This window comes from Callorhinus ursinus, unplaced genomic scaffold (assembly GCF_003265705.2).
Source record: "Callorhinus ursinus isolate GAN/ISIS: 27379988/994484 unplaced genomic scaffold, GSC_fseal_2.0 scaffold3, whole genome shotgun sequence".
In the NCBI taxonomy this organism is placed as follows: Eukaryota; Metazoa; Chordata; class Mammalia; order Carnivora; family Otariidae; genus Callorhinus; species Callorhinus ursinus.
In genome coordinates, this window is record NW_027397065.1 from 28,407,777 (window position 1) to 28,428,546 (window position 20,770).

The 20,770-nt window shown below is 57.3% G+C and overlaps 1 protein-coding gene across 2 annotated transcripts in view; it reads right to left on the reverse strand.

Moving 5' to 3' along the window:
• The window catches only part of UNC5A (unc-5 netrin receptor A), a 60,662-nt gene that overhangs the window by 16,342 nt on the left and 23,550 nt on the right, over positions 1–20,770 (reverse strand). The window lies entirely within an intron of this gene.

Consider the following 20,770-nt stretch of genomic DNA (forward strand, 5'->3'; position numbering starts at 1 on the left):
CCCCCACAACACACTCTTCCAATCAACAGTGGCCTCTGGGTGTAGAGAGGGAAGAACCTGGGCTTCAGAGACCAATGCTGCGCCTTGCTAGCGGTGACCTTGGGTGAATTAGCCATTCTGTCATCTGTCTGCCCCTCGGGAGAGTCTGGAGGGGCCTCACATGGTCGGCCTCTTGGGTTTTCTACCGTCTACCATTTTTGGGGGGCAGTCCAAAACCCACAGAGGGCTTCTAACCCAAGAAGGCCTGGCTCCCTCTCTGCACGGAGGGCATCCACACTGCCCTTTCTCTGCCGTTTGCACAGGGCCTCTCTTCCCAAGGTGGGAGTCTGCCCTCTCCACCCCAAGATTGCGATTTTGGGGAGGGGATCTGTGCCTGGTCCTGCAGGTGTCCTGGGAATGCCAGCCGAGACGCTGAAACCTGGTGTGACTTCAGGCACACAACCCCACCCCGAACCCATCTCCCCACCTGCCGGAGGGAGCACCCCACTCTTCGGGCCATTGTGAGGAAGAGATAAGGCACTGTGCGTGGTCAGCCCATGCCGGCTGCTGCCAGGGCCTAGTGGTTTTGCATTTCTGATGGCAAAAGGGTTCCTCTCCCTCAGCTCAGCAGCCTTCATAGCAATGTCTTCGTGGTTGAGGGCTGATGAGGAAGCTGAGGCACAGAGCCACCGATGCGTTGCCCTCAGGATGGGGGTGGAGAGTCATGCCCTTGTGTGGGAGGGACACGGGGAGGTGGAGGGCACTTCTGACTCAGCCAGACAGCATCTGCAGGAGGGCCATCACCCCCCCCACACCTCCCACCATGGCCTCTCCCCGGCTTGTCTCTTCCTCTCGTGAACTCTCTTTGGCGGCGGCCCGTGCACTTTCCTTCAGCTCCAAGACAAAAGGCCAGCCTGCCCAGGAACCACACTTGCAGCTGGGACAACAAAGCTCCCTTTTCTCCATCCTGCCCCCTCGGATACACCTCCGGGGCTCTGCCAGTGCCCCCTGGGGTCTGTTTGAGGCTGAGGAGGGTGGGGGTGCAGGCAGAGAGGAGGAGCCACCTAGACATCTTAGAGATGGAAACCCAGCTCCCGGGGGAAGTCACGGCCCTCAGACCCCCTGGCTCAGACCCTGGACTCACAAAGTGTCATGACGTTTGTGATTACACTTGCTCTTCACTGTCACTCAGCTAGGGCGGGGCTGGGGCAGGCTCAGCCCCCCTAAGATTTGGACCATGAACGGGAGCGTGGGCTCCTGCGTGTGGGCCTGGAATGGGGAGCCGGCAGGCCCAGGGGCCTCTCTAGACACGCCATCTCCACAGACCCCAGAGCTGCCCAGAGGAGGGCCAAGCTTGACCACTGAGTGGGGCCTGGAGGGGGCTGGGGGGCAGGGGTCAGCGGCTCCAGCGGGGGATGGGACCCCTTAGTGGCAGGCTCCGGGCTTCCCTGCGCCTCACCTTGCGGAGGCTCGATGCAATGGCCGGTGCCTGCCTGCTGGCTAGGGGCTGGGCGGGCAGGGGTCCCGGCCGGGGATGCGGACAGTGAGTGGCCCTCTAGCCTCCCTATTGATCGCGGCACTGAGCACTGCTCACATCAGCTGCCCGCTGAACCCAGCTCAATCCCTCATGTCTGCATTTAACTGCTAATGAAAAATAAATGTACTGTGACCAATAAGGGACATAGCTCACTTCTCCAGGGCCTCCGTCACGCCACGCTGGTGCGGCCTCCCTTCCTCACCCTGAGGGGAGGCATTTACCGGGTGGACCCAGGGGGCACCCTCCAGGCTGCAGCTATGCCCTCTACCAAGGACACTCTAAGGCCACGGGTAGGGGTAAATTCAGGCCCTGCTGGATGTCCTCTTGGAGCTACTGGAAGCTTCCTGGGTGGCCAGAGCTGGCTTCCCCTCCTCTGGCCCTGGAGCCCGCCTTGTGCTCCACCCTGTGGTCAGCACCTGTGATCTGCCTGACCCCTCACTGTCCCACTTAGGCCTCTTGCCTGAACTAAGGTGGAGCATGAGCCACAGGTCTTTCCCCCTCCGTAGCACAGGCCGCTAGAGTGAGCATCTTTCTCTTTGACATGAATCCTGTACTTGTCTAAAAAAAAGATAACACCAAGCAGTGCATGCTCAGGGCCCAATGATGGGTGATCCTTCCCACAAGGCACAAGCTCTCTAGTTTGCCACAGACCCCACCATTCCCTGTTGCCCTACCCCAGGCCTGCCTCTTCTACTTTCTACTGTGTGCCTGACTCCCATGGGTGTTTCAGGATGGGGCCAAGGGCTTTTGGCTGGCATCCCTGAGTCTTCTGTTCTGGCACAGACAGCTCTCCAGCCTTCCTGCACAGAAACACCTACTGATCCCTCCCAGGCACCACCCCCACCACCTCTAGGTCTCTGCCCACGGTCTTGTGTCTCCAACACCCGCCCCCCGCCAGCACTTCTCTACCTTCTCCTCAGGGCCCAGCTCTACTGCCCCGTCCTCTGGAAAGAGCGGCCCCCCTCCTCACTCTCCCAGGAAACAGCACATATCGTTTTGCCCCCTCTGCACCCAGGGCCTGGCCTCACGGGTGCTGTAGCTCTTACACAGGAGAAACAAGTGGGCAGCTAAGGCCTCTGTCTTCAGCCAGCCTATCCCTCCCTGGTCGCTGCTGCTCAGCTCAAGGCTGCCTGGTGCCACCGTTAGCAACTGGGGCCTGGGAGTGGGCTGCCTGTTGCTGCTGCCCCTCGGGGCCGCCGAGGCAAGGCACCTGGAAGGACTGCTCTACCGGACGGACTCCCGGGGGCAGCAGAAGGCTGCCCGGCACAGGGTCCACCGACCACACTGCCTGGCTCTCCCACTTGCAGAGGACGTGTTCCAGCTGGAGATCGGTTAGAAAACCTCTTTCACTTACTGGCAGATCCCCAATGGGCTCTTGGTCACCTGCATGCAGCTCAGGCCCCGTAGCATGAACCCCACTTCCAGTAAGCCCTGGGGCTGGCCAGCTGGCTCCCAGCTGTCTCGGGAGGGCTGTCAGCTCCCGCTGATGTCCCTGCTCTGGACACCCTATTAAGGGTGGGAGCAACCTTCCAAGCCGCCGTCTCCAGCATCTCCTGCACAATGAACAACGAGGGAGAAGGGCCTGGCAGACCACATAGGTTCATCTTTGTGCACGTGCAGGCAGGTGGGGGCTTGGCCAGACCTGAGCCTGGGACAGACTCCCTCGCCTCCCATAGTGCTCCCATGACCTGAAATGTATTCATTCATTCAATCAACAAATACTTCTGGGGTACCAGACCTGTTCTGGGATACAGTGAGCAAGACAAACACAGTCCCTGCTCTCCAAGCTGGAGAAACAAAACAAAATCGAGAATTCCAGATGTTACTGAGGCTTAGGACTCAGATAAAAGGGGTGCTATTTCCGAAAGGGTGTGGCTGCAAGGGCTCTGGAGGGGAGAAGGGCTCGGGGCAGATCTCTCTGCAGAGGCGATGCCTGAGCGGAGCCCTGAATGCCAGAGCCAATGCAAGAGGGTGTCCGGGAAAGCGAGCAGCAGAGGTTACCCAGCGGAGAGCAGCCAGGCATGTGTGAGGCCCACGAGGAGGTCAGCATGGCCAAAGTGCAGGGGAGGCGGGGAGACTCATGGGAGACAGGGAGCAGGGGCCTGACCTGGGGTCTTTAGGGCCCAGTAAGGAGTTGGGATTTTATTGCAATGGCAATGGGATCCTCTGGAGAGCTGTGTGCAAGAAGGGAATGATGAGGTCTTCCTGCATGAACAGGTGGGGGGAGGCAGGAGGGGCAGTGGGGAGGTGGATGAGGGAGCATCCGATGGAGTGGACCCCATGGCAGACCTGCCCCGTGAGGTCCATCTGGGAACTCTCACCCAGCCTTCAAGTTTCAGCAAATGTGCCACTTCCTCTGGGTTGCCTTCCTGGATCCACACTCTCTGTCACTTGCCCCAGTGCCCACCCCTGTCCCCAGAGCCTCCCTCCAGGGTACATTCAGAATAGTTTGCACACTGTTGTATTTGCTTGGGGCGGAAGCCCAGGATGCTGATGGAGTGTTTGTTGAGTGGCTGAATGACTACCCCTTCTTCTCCCCTGAATTTCAGCAGATCTGCCAAGGGTGGCCACTTCACTCTTGTCCTGCATGGAGAGCCAGGGGTTGTGCAGAGAGGCCCACAGGCTGAGCTGTAGGCAGGCAGCGGGCTCCTGCATGGCCACGCGCTGCTGCCCTGCTGCTCCACAAAGGCTGAGCCCCCCTTTCTCACTTGCAGCCTGGGATGATAAGACCTGCCCGTGTAACTCCGAGGCCCAGGGTGGGTGTGAAAGTGCTTTCAAGTGTTTTATTTTTAAAAGCACCATGAAAATATGAGGTGTGATTAATCAAGCTATTAATGAACTCATATTTTCTGAGCAAAGACTGAGTCCCTGGGAGTGGGGTAGGAGGGGTGGGGGCAGGGTGTCATCTGGCCTCATTGCGTGGGGAGATGTGAGTGCTGCTTCCCCAGCACAGCCCCTAGCAGTCCTGGTGGTCAGAGCCACAAGTCCCTGCTTTGCTCTTGAGAAATATTCTGGATTGGAAATGGGGTGGAGGAGGGAGCCGGGGCCCTGGCGGCTATCTCTTTCTCCAGCCTGAACTTTTCCTGCCCGTTCACTCAGCTTTGAGCCCCCTGACCCCTGGGCACGTATGTTCCCAGACTGCCTGCCCGGAGATTGGCATTTGGTAGGTCCCCATGGGGCCTGGGCATCCCGGCTTCATAGGCCCGGGGGAGAGAGAAGAGAGTGCCTCAGGCTAATGCCCCATGCCCTTCACCTGGCAACGGAGGCCCTGTTGGTCCAGGGCCTGAGCTGCCTAGGCCTTGCCTCTAGGGCCTCCCTCCAAGTGTGCCCAGCGGGATGGCACCTTGACTCTGCAGTTCCTCAAGGCCTTGTGCACATTGCATGCCAGGCTCGGCCTTCCTCACCTTCTGGCTAAGAGTACCTGGTTTGCTGCTGAGGATGCTCTCCCCCCATCCCATTCAGGCCATATGCTCATTCAGTCCCGGTGGGCTGTGCCCATATCTGGCCCCAGAAGTGGGCATCCAACACTGACTGGTTCTCAGGTCACCCCACGTGAACAGATGGGACTCTGGGTTTTGGGTTGGGCTGCTGGGAAGAGAACGTTTCTCTCTTCTGAGTCAGTCCCAAAGGCCTGGTAGGTCCATCTGCCTGGGGGACTTCTACTCATCCTTTGAGGTCTGCTCAAATACTTCCTCCCCTGGAACGTTTCCCTGACCCCCAGCCAGAGTAGGCCACACCTCCTCTGTGCTCCCACAGCTCAGCCGAACTTGCCCAGTGCCTCAAATCTCATATTGTCACCATTCATGAGTCTGTCTCCCCACTGTCAGCACCTTGACGGCCAGGACTGAATGGTGGCATCCCTTTGCACGTCCCTGGATCCTGGCCGGGATGTGACACATGGCGAGTGCCCAGGAGGTGGCTGCTGAATGCCTGGTGACCATCACCCCCTTGAATGAGCCCAGAGCCCAGAGAAGAGGGCTGGGAGTGGAGGACACATACTCAGATCTGACGGGAAGCCGGCTCTGCTGGCCCTCCCATCCATCAATCAAGGCTGCAAGCCAGCAAGCAATCAAAGAAATCAATGGGAAGGGAACTTGATTTCTGAAGCACCTGTGCCGGACCCCAGGAGGCAGAGCACGTGCACAGGGTCCAGCGGAGGCGGCTGGGACAGAAAGCCAGGGCCACAGTGGCGGGGTGGGGGGGGGGCGCGGACATGCAGGGGAACGGCGAGTTCTGCTCTCCTGCCCATTTGCACCTTCACGGCCTGAGATTGCTTCATGAGTTATTGGTTTTTAAACGTGGGCAACTGCACGATGAGGGAGCTTCCCTGAGAGGCTCTGGTAAGCAGGAACGAAGCCATGCTTGCTGTCAGAGAGGCGCAGACAGCGGCGGGACGTGGGGGCCATGGAGGCCATGGAGGAATGGTGGGCCGGAGGCCCCGGGACAACAGACCTGGGAGCTGCACCAAGAACCGCGAGGTTCCTGGACGCGACCCGGACACACGCACCTGCCTGGAGGTGACTATGGGGTGCCACAGGGCCAGGGCAAGCTGGGGTAGGTGCCTCAGAGTTCTTCCAAATCCAACATGTAACAAATCTCTGTGCTGCCTGTCGGCTGTTTCTGGGGCTCATTTGGCTTTTGCAGGACCTCCCCACCCGCCCCCCGCTGCTGTTTCTCAAGCCTCCGTTTTCCCATCTGGGGCACATCATGCTGACCTTGCACCAGGCTGCCACCCTCCCTGGGGGCTGGAGGCGCCCACCAAGGCCTTTCTTCTTTCCCTGCTCTGCCCCTTGGCCCATCCCCCCGTCCCCTTCATTCTGGGGTCCCTGCTTGTCGCTCCCAATAGCAAGGACTTCCCGGAGGCAGGGGCGCAGGTCTGAGGCCAGGCTCTTTTGCCCCGGTGGGTGGTGGGTGTGTGGTCAGCGAGCGAGGGAGGATGCAGCTGCACGCTCTCGGGTCTAGGAGTGTGCGTGAGGTGGCAGTAACAAGATGGGGGGCTGGTACCCTAGCCCACACTCACACACACGCACGCATGCACTTCCCTGCGCGGAAGTGCCACAGAGGCAGCGGCCACCTCCCCAAGATCTCAGGAAAGTCACCCCCTTCCCCGGCGGGCTGCAGGGGCCTGGTCACAAGGACAGACACAGGCACCACGAGGAGGACACACGGACAGGCTGAGCCACAGAGGACAGAGCGGGCAGGGGTGGGGGACTCTCACACCTGGGGCGGCCAGGCCGTACTGCCCGCGGCTGCTGCACACCAGGCGTGTCATCTGGGAGCTGTGCTCAGGGGCTTTGTGCAGGCCCCTCATTCTACAGACAGGGAATGCAAGCCCAGGACTTATGTAAGGTCACCCAGCCACAGAGGGCTGAGTGGGTTCCTGACACCTCTCAGCCCGGGCCAGGCACAGGGCAGGGGTTCTGGGCATTGACTGGACCAGTGTCCGGCCCTGACCACCTTACCGTCCTCTGGTCACTCTGTGTACATGCTGACGCTCTCTGTTTCTCAGGCCCTCCAAGCTTATCTCACCCCAGGGCCTTTGCACTTGCTCTTTCTTCTGCCTGCAACACGCTGCCCCTTGCTCTTCCACGGCTGCCCCCTTGAATACCTCAGGCCTCAGCTGCACTGTTACCTCCTCCAAGCTACCGTGTCTGAAGCTGCCCCTTCTAGCCTCCCATCTCTTTCCCAGGCTATTTTCCTCATAGCACTCACCACTACCGGAAGTCATCTTGTTTGGAAACTTGTTTCCTTGTTACTGTCCGTGTCCCCTTCCCTGAAGTGTTTCATGACAGCAGGTTACTGCTGCAGTCCCAGAACCTGGCCCTGGGCCCGGCACATAGTAGGTGCTTGATAAACACGTGCTGAGTTCAGGAACACACAAACTTGGGTCTACCAACTCAACCCAGTGCCCACACTCAGTGTCACACTGCTACCATCACTAAGGTCCCCAAACCCACCAGGGAAGGAGACTTAGAAGCTAGTGGGATGTCAAGGAAGGGAGTGCTGTGATGGGGGGACAGGTCCCAGGGGCCTCTTCCCAGTGCCCCTTCCTACCACAAGGGCCTTGCTTTGGGCCAGAGAAATAGTTAATCAAGCTGAGGCCTAAATAAGCATTTGATTAACAAACGATAAAATAGCTATTGTGTCCCTGAATTAAGCTGTAATTGTGGCTGATAATTGGCTGGTTAGAATTTAATAAGCTGCAATTAAATAGAATGGAATCCAGGGTAATTATGTGGTCGCACAGCCCAGAGAGAACTAGGGAAGGAAGGCTTTCCCCTGCTATGGGATCTTCTGCTGGTGCGGTGTGTGTTGCTGTGGGCGTGTTTCTGGTTGGGGTGGTAGTGGTTGTGTGCGTGCGTGTGCGTGTGCACATGTGTGTATGTGGCAAGCTTCCTCCTGCCTCACCTGGCAGGGGTGGGCAGTGGGCGCTGGCCCAGTCTCCTCACCATTGCTCTGCGGGAGGTCAGCCTGCAAGCTCAGAGCCCTGCCAGGGCCTATGGCAGCCCTGGCCCGAAAGGACCTAACAGGATCCCTGGCACCGTTTCCTATAGGGCAGGAGGCTGTGGGAGGGAGGCCAGGAGGGCTCTGGGCAGATGGGCGGGCGGGGTGGGGGGTCTACCTGTCTTCCTAATGAGGAAGCTGGGGCTCAGAAAGGAGAGACTTGCTCAAGGTCACTCAGCGATCAGTGGCCAGGCTGGGTCACATTCTCACATTGCCCGTGGATCAAGGGTAACTCCGACTGGCCAGCAGGCCGAAGGATGCCGCCTGCCCTCCCCTCCCTACTGCCCCAGCCAGCTCCTGAGCCGCCCCTGGCCAGGGAACCACCCAGACTAAGCTACAAGTGGTGCAATTGTTGCACACACGCACCCTTAATACAAGGTGTCCCCTCCCCCCACTCCCCTCTCCCTTGGCCAGCCTGCCCACCTGCCAGCCTGCCTGCCAGAGGCCCTGGCGGCTGCAGAGCTCCCGGGTGCCTCAGCCCCGCGTGCCCAGTCCCACCCCCAGGCCAGGTGAGGCCCCGGTGAGCCAGAAGGGATGATGAACAGCATCACTGCCGCGCCGTTTATGACCCCATCAGCATTTTTACGATGTTGCTGGCAATTCATTTAATTAAAGACCCTGTCCCAGATAGGGTGGCATTTCCAGAGTGGAGGCCGGTGGGGGGGGTGGGCGGAGCAGCGGCACCGCTCCCTTGCCTGGCTTGGCTCTGCGTGCACCCGACAGGGCTGAAACCCTGGTTTCAGCCCCTGGACAGAGCCCAGCCACAAGAGGGCGGCCGCACAGGGACGTGTCCTTGGCCGGTGGGATGCTGCCCACAACCACCGCCAGCAAATGCCCACCCACATACACGTGCACGTGCGCACACGCACTCACTCACACATATACGCAGTCTCAGCAGAACATGGATTTTTCTTATTTAACCCTCACGATAATTCTAGAAGGCAAAGCGCTATTTTGAATCCCAACTTCTAGGCAATAAAACCAAGGGACAGAGAGGTGAAGTAAGTAGTGAGTGATGGATTCCTACCCAGGCCAGATGGCTACAGTGCCCTAAGCTCTTAACCAGGACACGTGCTGGATGCAATGTGCCGGCCACTGGGCTAGGCACGGGCCTCAGCAGTGCCCAAGACAGACTCGAGTCCTTGCCCCATGGAGTGTCCAGTGGTCACAGTCCCACCTAGGAAGTCCTGGGCACATAGCATTCCAGAATCATACTCGCTATGCTTAGTGCTCTGGCATTCATGGGCACATACCCACCAAGCCTTGTACACACACACACACACACACACACACACACACACACACACACACACACAACACTGCCTACTGTCCTTTGGGCTAAATTTGGCTGGGGTCAATACCCTCACCATGATGGTAACCCTGTGACCACAGGTCATCAGTCATTCTGTGACCCCATTCTTGGCAGCTGAGCCCACCTGGACCTCTTTGCATACAGGGACCCACAGGAAAACCCAGTCCAGATCCAGCTCCTACCAGCAGCAGCTCCAGCAGTCCCCGAGCCTGCACCCCAGCTCCTCTTCCGTTCTCCACCATGCAGCTTGCCCTGCTGTGTTCTGCCCTCTCCTGAGGCCTCTGTGGCCCCCCAGTCAGGGTCACCAGCCCCCCTCACTGCCGAGCTCTACTTTCCCTGCTTCCAGACACCTCCTGGAACCTCACACCAAGCACGTCCCAGGTTGGGCTCAGCGGTGGCTCCCCCTAACCTCCTGCACCCAGGGATCACTCTCAGTCAGAAGGGCTATACCCCCCAAAAAGCCTCAGGGGGAGTCTCAGAGCCACGAAGCCCTCTTGCTCCCTGACCACTATTCTAGCGCCCTGAGTGCCCCCAGCCTCCCTCCCACCCACTGCTTCCTCTCTCCTCTCTCGCTGTGTGGCTACCCAACTCCTCAGCCCCCACCCCGCAGTGCCCAAAACGTGCCTTCCCACGACCATCTCCTGGCTTTGGTGCCCTCCTCAACTCTACCACCAAGTGCTATTTCTAGAAAGAAAATCTTGCCCCACACCTCAAACCCCTGAAACGGTTCCCACCAGCCACCGGGGTAAAGGTCAGCTCCCTATAACCCCGCCCCACCCAATGCAGCAGCTTCATCCTGGCCACCAGCCCACACCCCACAGCCAGCTCAGTGCATCCACTGACCCCTCTCACTGCACACCTGCACCCTTCCCCTCACTCTAACCTTCCCCTGCAACTGCAGGCCACCCCACTCACTCCCAGGGCCCACCAGCCCTGTCAACTTCTAATTCAAGGTGTCACCTTCCCAGGATGCCTCCCCAGATCCTCTCTGTACAGGAGACGCACGGCTTGCCCTCTGGCTTCCTGACTGAGAGAGCATTACTGACTGACATAGGCTGGTGGGGCAATGGCTGCCTCTTCCACCAGACGGCGCACCCTTAAGTGCATGCAGCAGTTGTGAGCCACCTCCTCAGCGGTGTCCATCTCAGGGACTGGCAAGCTGTGGGGGAGGCAGTAACTGTGGCTGAGTCGAAGCAACCCCCTTACTTACGGCAAGCTCTGGGCTGGGCACTGTGTCATTTCTAATCCTGCCAGCAACCGGCCCGGGGCACAAACTTGCTGGGAGCAGGGGCCAGAGACCTTGGCTGGGCATCAGAAGACTGGGTCTCCGGTCCTCACTCTGCCTCTACAAGGCCATGTGGCCTCGGGCAAGTCACTGCCCCCTCAGCCTCAGAAGGGTCATGGGTGGCAAACTCAGGTATCTTCAGGGGCTAGGCGGGGGCCAGGTGTGGAGAGTAAAGATGCCTGTCCAAGAGGTCAGCCCAGCCCCGCCAACTGCCAACTACACAGGCAGGCTGGCCAAGAGGCAGTGGGTTTTTGTCTATGAAGAGAAGCTGGAAATCCATTTTTATGTGAAATTTCCTGTTTTAAAATGTTGACAACTAATTTAAACATGTAAACACCTTGTGGGCCAAGCCAGTTGGCAGGCCAAAGCTAGCCTGGACAATGTCCAAGGTCTCCTCCAACTTTACAGATCTAAGAAACCGGGGTCCCAGTGGGGTAAGGGCCCCAGTCACTGCTCTGCCCTCCTGGTCTGCTCCTCCCTGACTCTTCCCACCTTGGCCAGCACCCCATCATCCTGTCTTCTCCCCAGGACTCCTCCTCATGGCCTCCTGAAGGAAGTTCCCTGGGGTCTGGGCAGAGACTGGAGGAGTCATCTGTCCACCACCCCAGGCAGCTGGGATTTAATTGTTGGCACAAGCCTCCACCCTCAACTGAGGCCTGCAGGCACTGGCCCTCCCCTAGAGGCTGAGGGCTGGAGAAAGGGAGAGCCACCCCCTACCCCCCAACCCCGGGAAACAGTGGGGTCAGGAGAAGGGGCAGACGGCGGGTTAGGGGCTGCCCTGCCTTGCTTGCCTTGGGTCTGGTCCTCAGATCCTGACCCACGGAGAGCCAGAGAAGGCTGCTGAAGACAGAGACACAGGTGGAGAGGGGCGGGCATCCACAGAGGAAACACCCTACGATGACCCCACCTCCCCAACTCTGGGCGGTCAGAGCCCAGGCGTGGCTGTGAACTTCCAGCAGGGAAGAGGGTGTCTGGCTGTGCCCATCATACCCCTGACGAGACAGTAATGAGCCCTCACCCCATTTTAATTACCCGCTGTCCAAATAATTACCAGCTTGTTTATTTTACTTAATGGCAGCCGTACTTTTTTCTTCTAATATTGATTTCATGTTTTCCTGGTTTGTTCATTATCTTTCCTGCCCCTTTAATGGGCTCCAAGGTCTTGGGGGGGGGTTGCTGCGGGAACTAGAGGAAGGTAGGGGAGAGGGTGTGAGGGAACATGGAGGAAGGAGAGACAGGTGGCCTGGGTCTTGCTGTGCAGCCTGAGGCAAGCCACTGCCCTCGCTGGGCCTTGAGTCCCAGAGCTCCAGATCCCTGCACACTCTCTCATCCTTGATGCAATTGGGGTGGAGCATTTAAAAATGAGACAGGAAGGAAAGGGCAGCAGGGGAGACAGAAGCTGGTGTACTCTCTCCCCTAAAGGATGGGCGGACTCAGAAAAGTGGGAGGGTAGGAGGGATTTGGGGGAGGGTTGGGGTTGGGTGGGGCTGCGCTAATGCCAGAATGAGGTGGAGCGGGGGTGCTCCTGGAAGCCAGCCTGGAGGAGGCTGCAGGTCAGTGGGGTGTGGAGGGCCTGGGGGGCGGCGGGTCCTTGAGTCTCCAGGACCCGCTGGGAAGGGAGCAAAAGCCTCCCCCCTCCCCAGCCCCTCCCTGGGCCTGACCTTGGTCCTTGGCCTCCACCTCACCTGTCTGCCATAGCCATGGAAACATGGGTGATGCTATGATGTCATCTGGGCTGTGGAACAGCAGCCTGTTTCTCTGATTTGGGGGGAGGGGGCAATAAGGGGAGACAGGGGCAAAGGGGGAGGGCAGGGCCAGGGCCTCTGTGTGAAGATTTAGAGCCTCTTGAAGGGGTCATTAGCTCTTAATAAATCACTAATAATTGCATGAATATTTAAATCTTAATAAAAAAAATACAGTGCGCCCAGTGAGTCTCCCTGCGTGGGTATTTATTGCTCTCGGGCTGGAATATATAAAAGTTGGTATTGGTCTGATTGAACTGCTGTTATCGCCACAGCTAAATGGGTAATTGGGAGTGAGAGACGCTATCTGTGGATATAAATTACATACAGTAAACCGAGGGCATTAACTGAGGGTTTATTATCAATTATCTCTGCGCTTGTTCCCCTTAAAACGAACTTTAAGTATATTAATGAGAAATTTACAGGTCTTAATGAATTGAGGGAAGCGAAAGGCTGCCGAGGGTCTCCCACCTCGGCTCCTGTTCCCTGGTGGGGGCCCCCACCCGAGGGAGGCCCTGAAGAGGACTCACGGGTCAGCATGCTGGGCCCGCACACCCCAGCCCTCCTGCTTGGACAAGCTGGGACAGCAGATCAGTCCCTGAGGTGTGCAGGGCCCCTCTGCCAAACCCCATTCCAGAGAAAGGGGCTGGATGGGAATGGGGAGGGTCATCTAAGCATCCTTTCATCCAACAAAGGCCCAGCCAGGGCCTGGTCCTGCTGTTGGGTGCATACAGCCGGCTACAGCCCAACAGCAGACGGGCGTGGACAAGGTAGACCTTCATCCGCCCTGAACTAGAATGTGGGTGCTGCTGTTGGAGCTGTGCAAATGGAGCGTGATGGGGTGGGGGGCTGGGGTGCTCCTGCGGAAGCTCCGGGCCGCAGAGCACTTGTGTCATGTCTGGAGCCCCCCTGCTTCCAGGCACGTCTGCCCCCTGCTGAGATGTGCTCACAGCCTACAGGCCTGCTGGCTTCAAGGTCAGCATGACCTCCTTCTGGGCGAATTCACCACCCAGCAGCCTCGGCTCCCTCTGGGGCCTCCACGCCAGCACCGTGCCTACGCTCCCTGGGATCCTCAGCCTCTCCTGCCAGGCCCCGGGGTGATGGCCTGCATTTACCACAGAGGGCAAAACCCAGGCCCCTCTCTCAGGAGCTCACCCACTTATGGAAGACAGACATTGGCTCGCTGTCAGAGCAGGAAGTCCAAGATTATGACCCAGTCAGAGTTCTGGCAGAGAAGAACCGGCGGCATGAGAACAACTGGGGGCTTGGTCTGAAGCATCCAGGAGGGCTTCCTCGAGGCAGCGTCACCGAGCTGTGTAAAATGCCTCAAAGGCCCACAGGTCTCCAAGGATGCTCAACTCTCCTCCATCAAGGACAAGAAAAACATTTGTTTAACTCTTTTGCCCCTCCCCAGCCTGGGTCCCTTCTCTCTCGTGCCCTCTTGGGCCTACTTCTGTCCCCCACCCTGTCCCTGGCTCGGCCGCAGTGGTCTGGCTTCTGTCCCCACCTCTCCGCTGAGGCCCTTTCTCTCACTCGTGAGTGCCTCCTCTGACTCAGGAGTTCTTCCTGGCCTCCACGTCAGGGCTCTGCTGAGGCTCTTCCCTTCCACCTGTCCCTCTGATCTGCTTCCTCCTTGCTCCTGGAGAATGGCGGGCTTCAACGGACACTTTAGGGCAGAAGACTCCAAAATCCCCACGGCAGGACCTTCAGGCCTGTCCCTGCAGGACGCGTCAGCCATCCTGCGTGGCCACTCTGAATGGTCAGCGCTCCACGCAAACAGCACTGTCACTACCCCAGCTGGAAAGCTGCTGGCTCTGCCTCTCCCGTCCCGTTTTCTCCTGTCCTTCGGATGTCACAAGCCATTGTCTCCCCGCCCCCTCCAACAACATCTAACCCCCAGCCTCTCACCTGTTCTCCTAGCACTCTCAGATCAGTCCTCAGAGCCACCGTACCTTCTGTTCCCTCTGCCCAGGATGCTGTCCCTACTGATGCTGCAGCTCACCCTCATCATCCAGATCTCGGCTCAGGGTACCTCCTCAGAGAGGATTTCCCTGAGTGCCCCATCTCAAACAGTCCCTGTGGCACTCTCTGACGGGTTCCCTATTTGACCTGTTTGCTGTCCATCTGCCTGGAAGTAGCAGGCAGCTCCAGGAGGGGACAGCCTGTCTGTCTCGTTCACCCGGAACGGGGCCTTGCATACTGGAGGCCCTCACTACATGCTTCTGAGTGAAGGAACATGTAAGTTTGTGCAGGACCTGCTCAGTGGCAGGCCCCGAGCCCCACACTGCAGGGGGGCTTCTGGGGTGCTCACCGTCTGGCAGGGGCGGCCAGCAGGCACAGCCTGCAGCGTGTGTGCCCTGCTGCGGGGATGAGGGCAGGGGATGCACTTGCCTTGGGGAAAAGGCAGGGGCCTGGAGGGGGCTGTGGGAAAGGGCATTCTAGGCTGGGGAAACGGCAGAAGTAAAGACTTTGAGGCAGGACATATCCGGTGGTGGCAGAGGTTCGATTAGAAAAGGTTTGAACCTTTGCCAGGACACGCACGTGGGAAAGCAGGGCCAATGGGATCGGAAGGCTGTAGAGATGGCTCTGTTGTGCAAGTAGGAGGAGAGTGGAGGCTGTCGCCACACTGCAGAGGGAGCAGCCTGACCTGGAACAGGCCGCTGGAGACAGGAACGGATGTGAAGAGCATCTGGGGGGCGGGGTAAGGAGATGCCCATCCTGGCCCGCAGGGAGCAGAAGATGACGCTGTCATTTCCTGTCTGGTTGAGTGGATAGATGGCCATGCAGCCAGGCATAAATAACTGGAAAAGCCCACTGCTCGCACTCAGGGGAGGGCAAGATCGGTGCTCTCTGGCAAGTGGAGAGAGCCATCGACCCACCCTGTGGCATCCCCACGTGTGTAGTGACTGCCGTCTGCCGAGCACTGGGTGGGGAGTCCATGGCTGGACTGTGCTCTGAGGGCCGCTGAGTACAGTAGGTCTCAGAATCGCTGAGCCTCAGCCCTGCCTGGGCCTCTGTCTTCCAAATGGACCAACAAGCGGCCAGGCTGGCTTTCAGAAGCTGCAAACTGCTGGTTCACAGGCCTCTGGATGTGTCTTGTAGGTTTAAACCAACATTTAAAGACTAGGAAGTTTCACACAAACATTGATTTCTGCCTCCTGTGAAGAAGGAAGCTGGGGCCATACCAGGCCCCACACTCCCAGAGCCATGATTGGCTATGCTCTTTAGGGGTAACACAGTTCACCCAAATCCCCACTGGCCCCTTCTCTCACTGGCCTGCTAGAACCAGTGGGCGCCCACAGTTGGCCCAGTCTGGCCTCCGCCCCCACCTCAGTGGGTAGAAATAGCTCTCCGCTGGACAGGAACAAGAAAAGCCCAGGAGAAGAGAGCGGGGCTGGGCAGTGGTACAGTCCCTGGCCCACAACCCCCTGGGGTTCCATGTTTGCCCCACACCCCACGCAAGGAACCCCAGGGCCCCGTGGGATCCATCCCAGTCTGTCTCAAGGACATGACAAAGCCTGGGACCTCTGATACGTCTGTTGAGACACTTTCATCAGCGTGGACCTGAGTTTAGTTATGGCTTTTATTTAAAAAGTGCCTTTACTCCCCCAAACACAGCCCCACTTGCTTAACTCTCTCCAGCCCTCCACCACATTTTCCACGCCTCGCCTCCGAGCACCTCTCCCTCTCTGCTGCCTCATGCCTCTGTAAATAATCCTCTGTGCCTATAATTAGCCCCAAGAAGAATAATTCATAACAAACTTTATTTCTCATGGCATCTTTCTCGCTAACATGTCACTGAGTGCCTCACAGGATCAGCAGGAGGGAAACCAGACTCAGGAAACAGCCAAGCGCCCTCCCCAGGAGCTCCCCTCCTCAGGCGCTCCCCACTCCCCTCCCCATCTATCCATAAGCACAGGGTGGGTGGGGTGGGCCAAGACTCTCCATCCTGTCCCCCCTGCCAGCCTGAGCAGGAGGGTGGGTGTGATGCAGGGCGACGGTGGGTCTGGGACAAACCACCAATCCAGAGACTCTTCCAAGGGTAATCACCATCCGAAGAGGAATAATAATGATCATAATGGCAGCTAACACTTACATAGTGTTTACTATGCCCCAGGCTCTGCTTTTTAAAAATCAGGGTTATCTGGGGCGCCTGGGTGGCTCAGTGGGTTAAGCCTCCGACTCTTGGTTTTGGCTCAGTTCATGATCTCAGGGTCGTGAGATCGGCACCCCCACCCCTCACTCAGTGTTGAGTCTGCTTGAGATTCTCTGCCTCTCCCTCTGCCCCTCCTCCTGCTCTCTCTCTTTCTCTCAAAAAAATAAATAAAATCTTTTTTAAAACTCAGGGCTTTTTTTAATGTATAAAATAAAACTCACCTCCTTTAAATCTACAGTCTGATTTGGTTTGACAAGTGTATCCACCACCACGATGAGATAGAGAACAGTTTTGTTCCCCCTAAAAACGCTCCCTACAGCCCCCTTACTACCGACCCCTTCTCCTGGCCCCAGCAACCACTGGCCTGCTTTCTGTTCTAGAATGTCATAGAAATGGAATTACACAGTATGCAGCCTTTTGTGCCTGGCTTCTTTCACTTAGCACAATGCTTTTGAGGTTCATCGGTGTTGCTGCTTGAAACGGTAGTTGGTTCCTCTTTATTGCTGAGCAGTATTCCACTATATAAATGTACCACAGCCTGTTTACCCATTCGCCAGTGCTATTTCTAGATTTTGGTGATTACATAGCTGCTGTGAATGTTCACATATAGGCCTTGGGGGACAGGTCTTCATTTCCCTTGGGAGTGGGACTGCAAGGACGGACATATGGTAAGCTTGTGCTTAACTTGTTTAGGAATTCTTTACGTACCATATTATTCATATCTAACATGTGACTTAATTCTCTCAACAGCTTCATGAGTTAGGTACTATCATTATTCCCATTTTACAGGTGACAAACTAAGGCTCAGAGAGGTGAAGTAACTTGCCCAGAGTCACATTGCTCGAAGTGACAGAGCCAGCAGTCTGGCTCCCGGGTCATATCCTAAGGCCCCGGCTATGCTGCCCCTCACAGCATTTCTGGGTTGAGCCCTAGGTGAGGCTTGGGGTGGGGGGCAGGACTCTGACCTGAGAGCTGAAGGCCTGGGTTTCAGTCCCAGCCTCACCTCTGGCTAGCGGTGTGCCCCCCACAAGTCCCTTAGCCTCTGGCACATCCCAGGCTGTAAATGGCACCCACAATTGTATTACTGAGAGGCTCTGTGGCTTGAAGAAGATAAATTGGAGCAGACATTTGGCGCCTCCTACAACTTGAGCTTTGTGATCATTACTGTGCTGTCGGACCTCAGGACCTGACCAGTTCAGCGCGAGAGGAAAGAACACTCCCATTGCCTGCCTCGGCTTTCGATGCACACCCAAGTCACACGGCATGTATTTGAAGCCTAGTCATTTGCTCCCCTCTGGTATAGACTGTTTGTGGGGTACCCCCCCATTCATAAGTTGAAATCCTAATCCTCAATGGTATTAGGAGGCGGGCCTTGGGAAGGCGACTAGGTCATTAGCATGGAGCCCTCATGAATGGGATTAGTGCCCTCATGAAAGAGACCCTAGAGAGCCTGCTACCGCTTCCACCATGTGAGGACACAAGGAGAAGACAGCCATCTATGAACCGGGAAGCAGGCCCTCAGCAAACACTGAGTCTGTCAGCGTCTTCATCTTGGACTTCTCAGCCTCCAGAACTGGGAGAGAGATTTCTGTTTATGAGCCACCCGGTCTGTGGTATTTTTTGTTATAGCAGCCCAAATGGACTGAGACACCTTCTATCTTGTGGATGGAGGTTTCCAGTGAGGAAACTCGTGCCCAAATATCCAGAAGGAGGGAATCAGAGGGCGGCAGCCTTCCCCACCTCGGCCACTTAAGGACTGGGTACATCGATGAGGGCGGCGAGATGGGGGGAAGCAGGAAGCTCTCACCAAACCCGCCACCACCTGCCTTTCTTTTTGCAAGGCTGTCAATGTGGGGTCACCTGGGCAGGTCTTCCTGTCATCTGGTCCCATCTGCCCCACTGCAGAATGAGACTTCTCTGAAGTTAGCCTGGACGTAATATATCCCCTTGTTTAGTGATTTACAAGATGGCCACAGGGAGGTCCAGGGGCAGGTTGGGGAGAAGCCTGCCTCTTGTCCTGCCCACCAGCTCTTTCACAGGGAATCCCTACTTGTCCCTCACTTGAGCCCTTGGCCACCCTGAGGTCTGCTCCAGATCAGTGGCTCCCGGACAGGGTGAGGGTCCCTATTAAACAGAAAGAAATGAAGAGATGTAGGCAGCCCCTGGCTGGGCCCAACTGGTTATTAAAACAAGGGCTTGAAACTGTGAGTGTTACCTCATTGAGGTAAGCTGGAAGGCTTGGTGGTGGGAAGGAATAATGGCTCTGGTCCCGTCCCAGACTCACAGCCCAACTCCTGTCACTGCACTACCTCATGTCTGTCCCCCCCACAGTGGCTGTGCCCCCCGCCCCCCGACACTCCGCTCCAGTGCCCCACCTCTCTTAGGCCAGCAGGTCCCTCACAAGTCCTCTCTCTCCCCACCAACTCCCCCCCCACCCCCGCCAATGCCAGACAGGCCTGAAGGAGGTTAACTCTTTGAGGCAGTGAAACCACAGGAGGACAAAGAGCCCAGGGTGGGTCCTGGGTCCTAGCGTCGGACCCTCCCCCAACTGCCTCCACTTTCAGGCCAGGCCACCTTCTCCATGCACGTGTGCCTTCCTGTCACATCCAGACTGGCACTGCCCGGGCAGCCTCAGAGGCAAAGACTCTACCCACAGACTGAGCAAGTGCAAGCCTTCATGGGGGGTGATGGCAAGGGACAGCCCAGGCCCTGGGGACATGCCCATGAGGGACGGCCCTGGGCCTGCCCAGCCAGCCGGCCCTCCTGGCCTGTCTGTGGGTTCCCTACTGAGCCAATGTGACAGTGGCCGTCGATCACCCAGTTCCATCCAGCACACGTGCCCTGGGACGCATGTCCACTCCACTGTCTGCGGATCAGGGAATGGGGAGAAGACTGAAGGGAGAAGTGAGCTAAGTGAAGTGAGGGATCAGAGGAGGTAGACATGACTTCCCGATGGGAGTTACGGGAGTGGTGTGAGGAAGGCAGCAGGTGAGACGACAGGGGGCAGCAGGGAAAAATCAGGGAAGCAGAAAAGAAAACAATGTACTCAGTGATTGGACACCTGCTGACTCCTCCCCAGCTTCCATCTCTCCCATCACCCCCAAACCACTTCTCTGGGGACCTCCTGCTGTTCTCCCTTCAGCTGTGTGTGTTGGGTAGAAATGACTCTCCCACCAGCTCCAGGAATGGGCCCTGATTGGCTTAAATCAATGATATTTCCTGTCCTGGATTTGGTGACTGGTTTGGGAGAGGCAGGGGAGCTAGGCAATGAATGATGTGGGGGCCAGGATGTGGGGGTTGGGCTGCTGCAGTCATTTTGTTACCAAGACAAGGAGAGTAGGGAGTTGTTGAACGCTGCCCTGAGGATGCCACGGATGTAGCCAACGCCACAGAAGGCAGAGCAGAGAAACGGAGGGAGTAGTTGCCGAGTGACATTGTCTGAGCCAGTGGATCAAGCCTTGCCCACAGTCAGCCATACCTTTGGGCTTTCAGTTACAAGAGCCAATAACATCCATTTACTGTTTAAGTCTGTTTGAGTTGAGTTTTCTGTCATACTGCAACCAAAAGATGTTTAACTGAGAATCCAGTTGGGCTGGAGTGTCGGAAACATGAGAAGAGAGGCACGAAGACAGGACTGGCAAGATGGAGCAGCAACATTTTACCAGGGGCTTGAATGACAGCTTGGGGAACTGCTATTTATTTCCAGAGGCACTGGGAACCATGGGAGGTTTTTCAGCAGAGACATGACTGGATGCCACTGGCTTTCTAGAATCCTAAAATACCATCTGAATTGGGCCTCACCAATCCCTACTCTCTATCTCTCCAGCTCCCTCCCACAAGTTAAGCAGCAGAATCAGCTTTGTAAGAAGGCATAATCTGTTCACCTTCCATGGGCATGCAGGGCCACCTTGCCTGGAGCAAACTCTGGGAACATCAGTGGAAGCCTATCGGGCAGGAGTCCACACCTGGAGGAATGGAGGCTCCACAGGGCAAGTATTTGTTTTGTTCAGTGATGTGCTCCCAGGATCTAAAACTGGGGCTGGCACATAGTAGGCAGCTGCTCAGTAAATCTCGGTGAAGGGAGAAATGAATTCTCTGGAGTGTGGCGGGGGCTTCCCCCCCACCCCACCCCCACCGCGGGGAGCTAGCAGAGGTAGGTTCGGGGGAAGCGGCACCACGTGAAGCTGTCCGTGGTGCTGAAAGCCCGTGCCGCCTCAGGGACCGCTCTCCGTGGTGCTAAAACAGAGCCCACGGC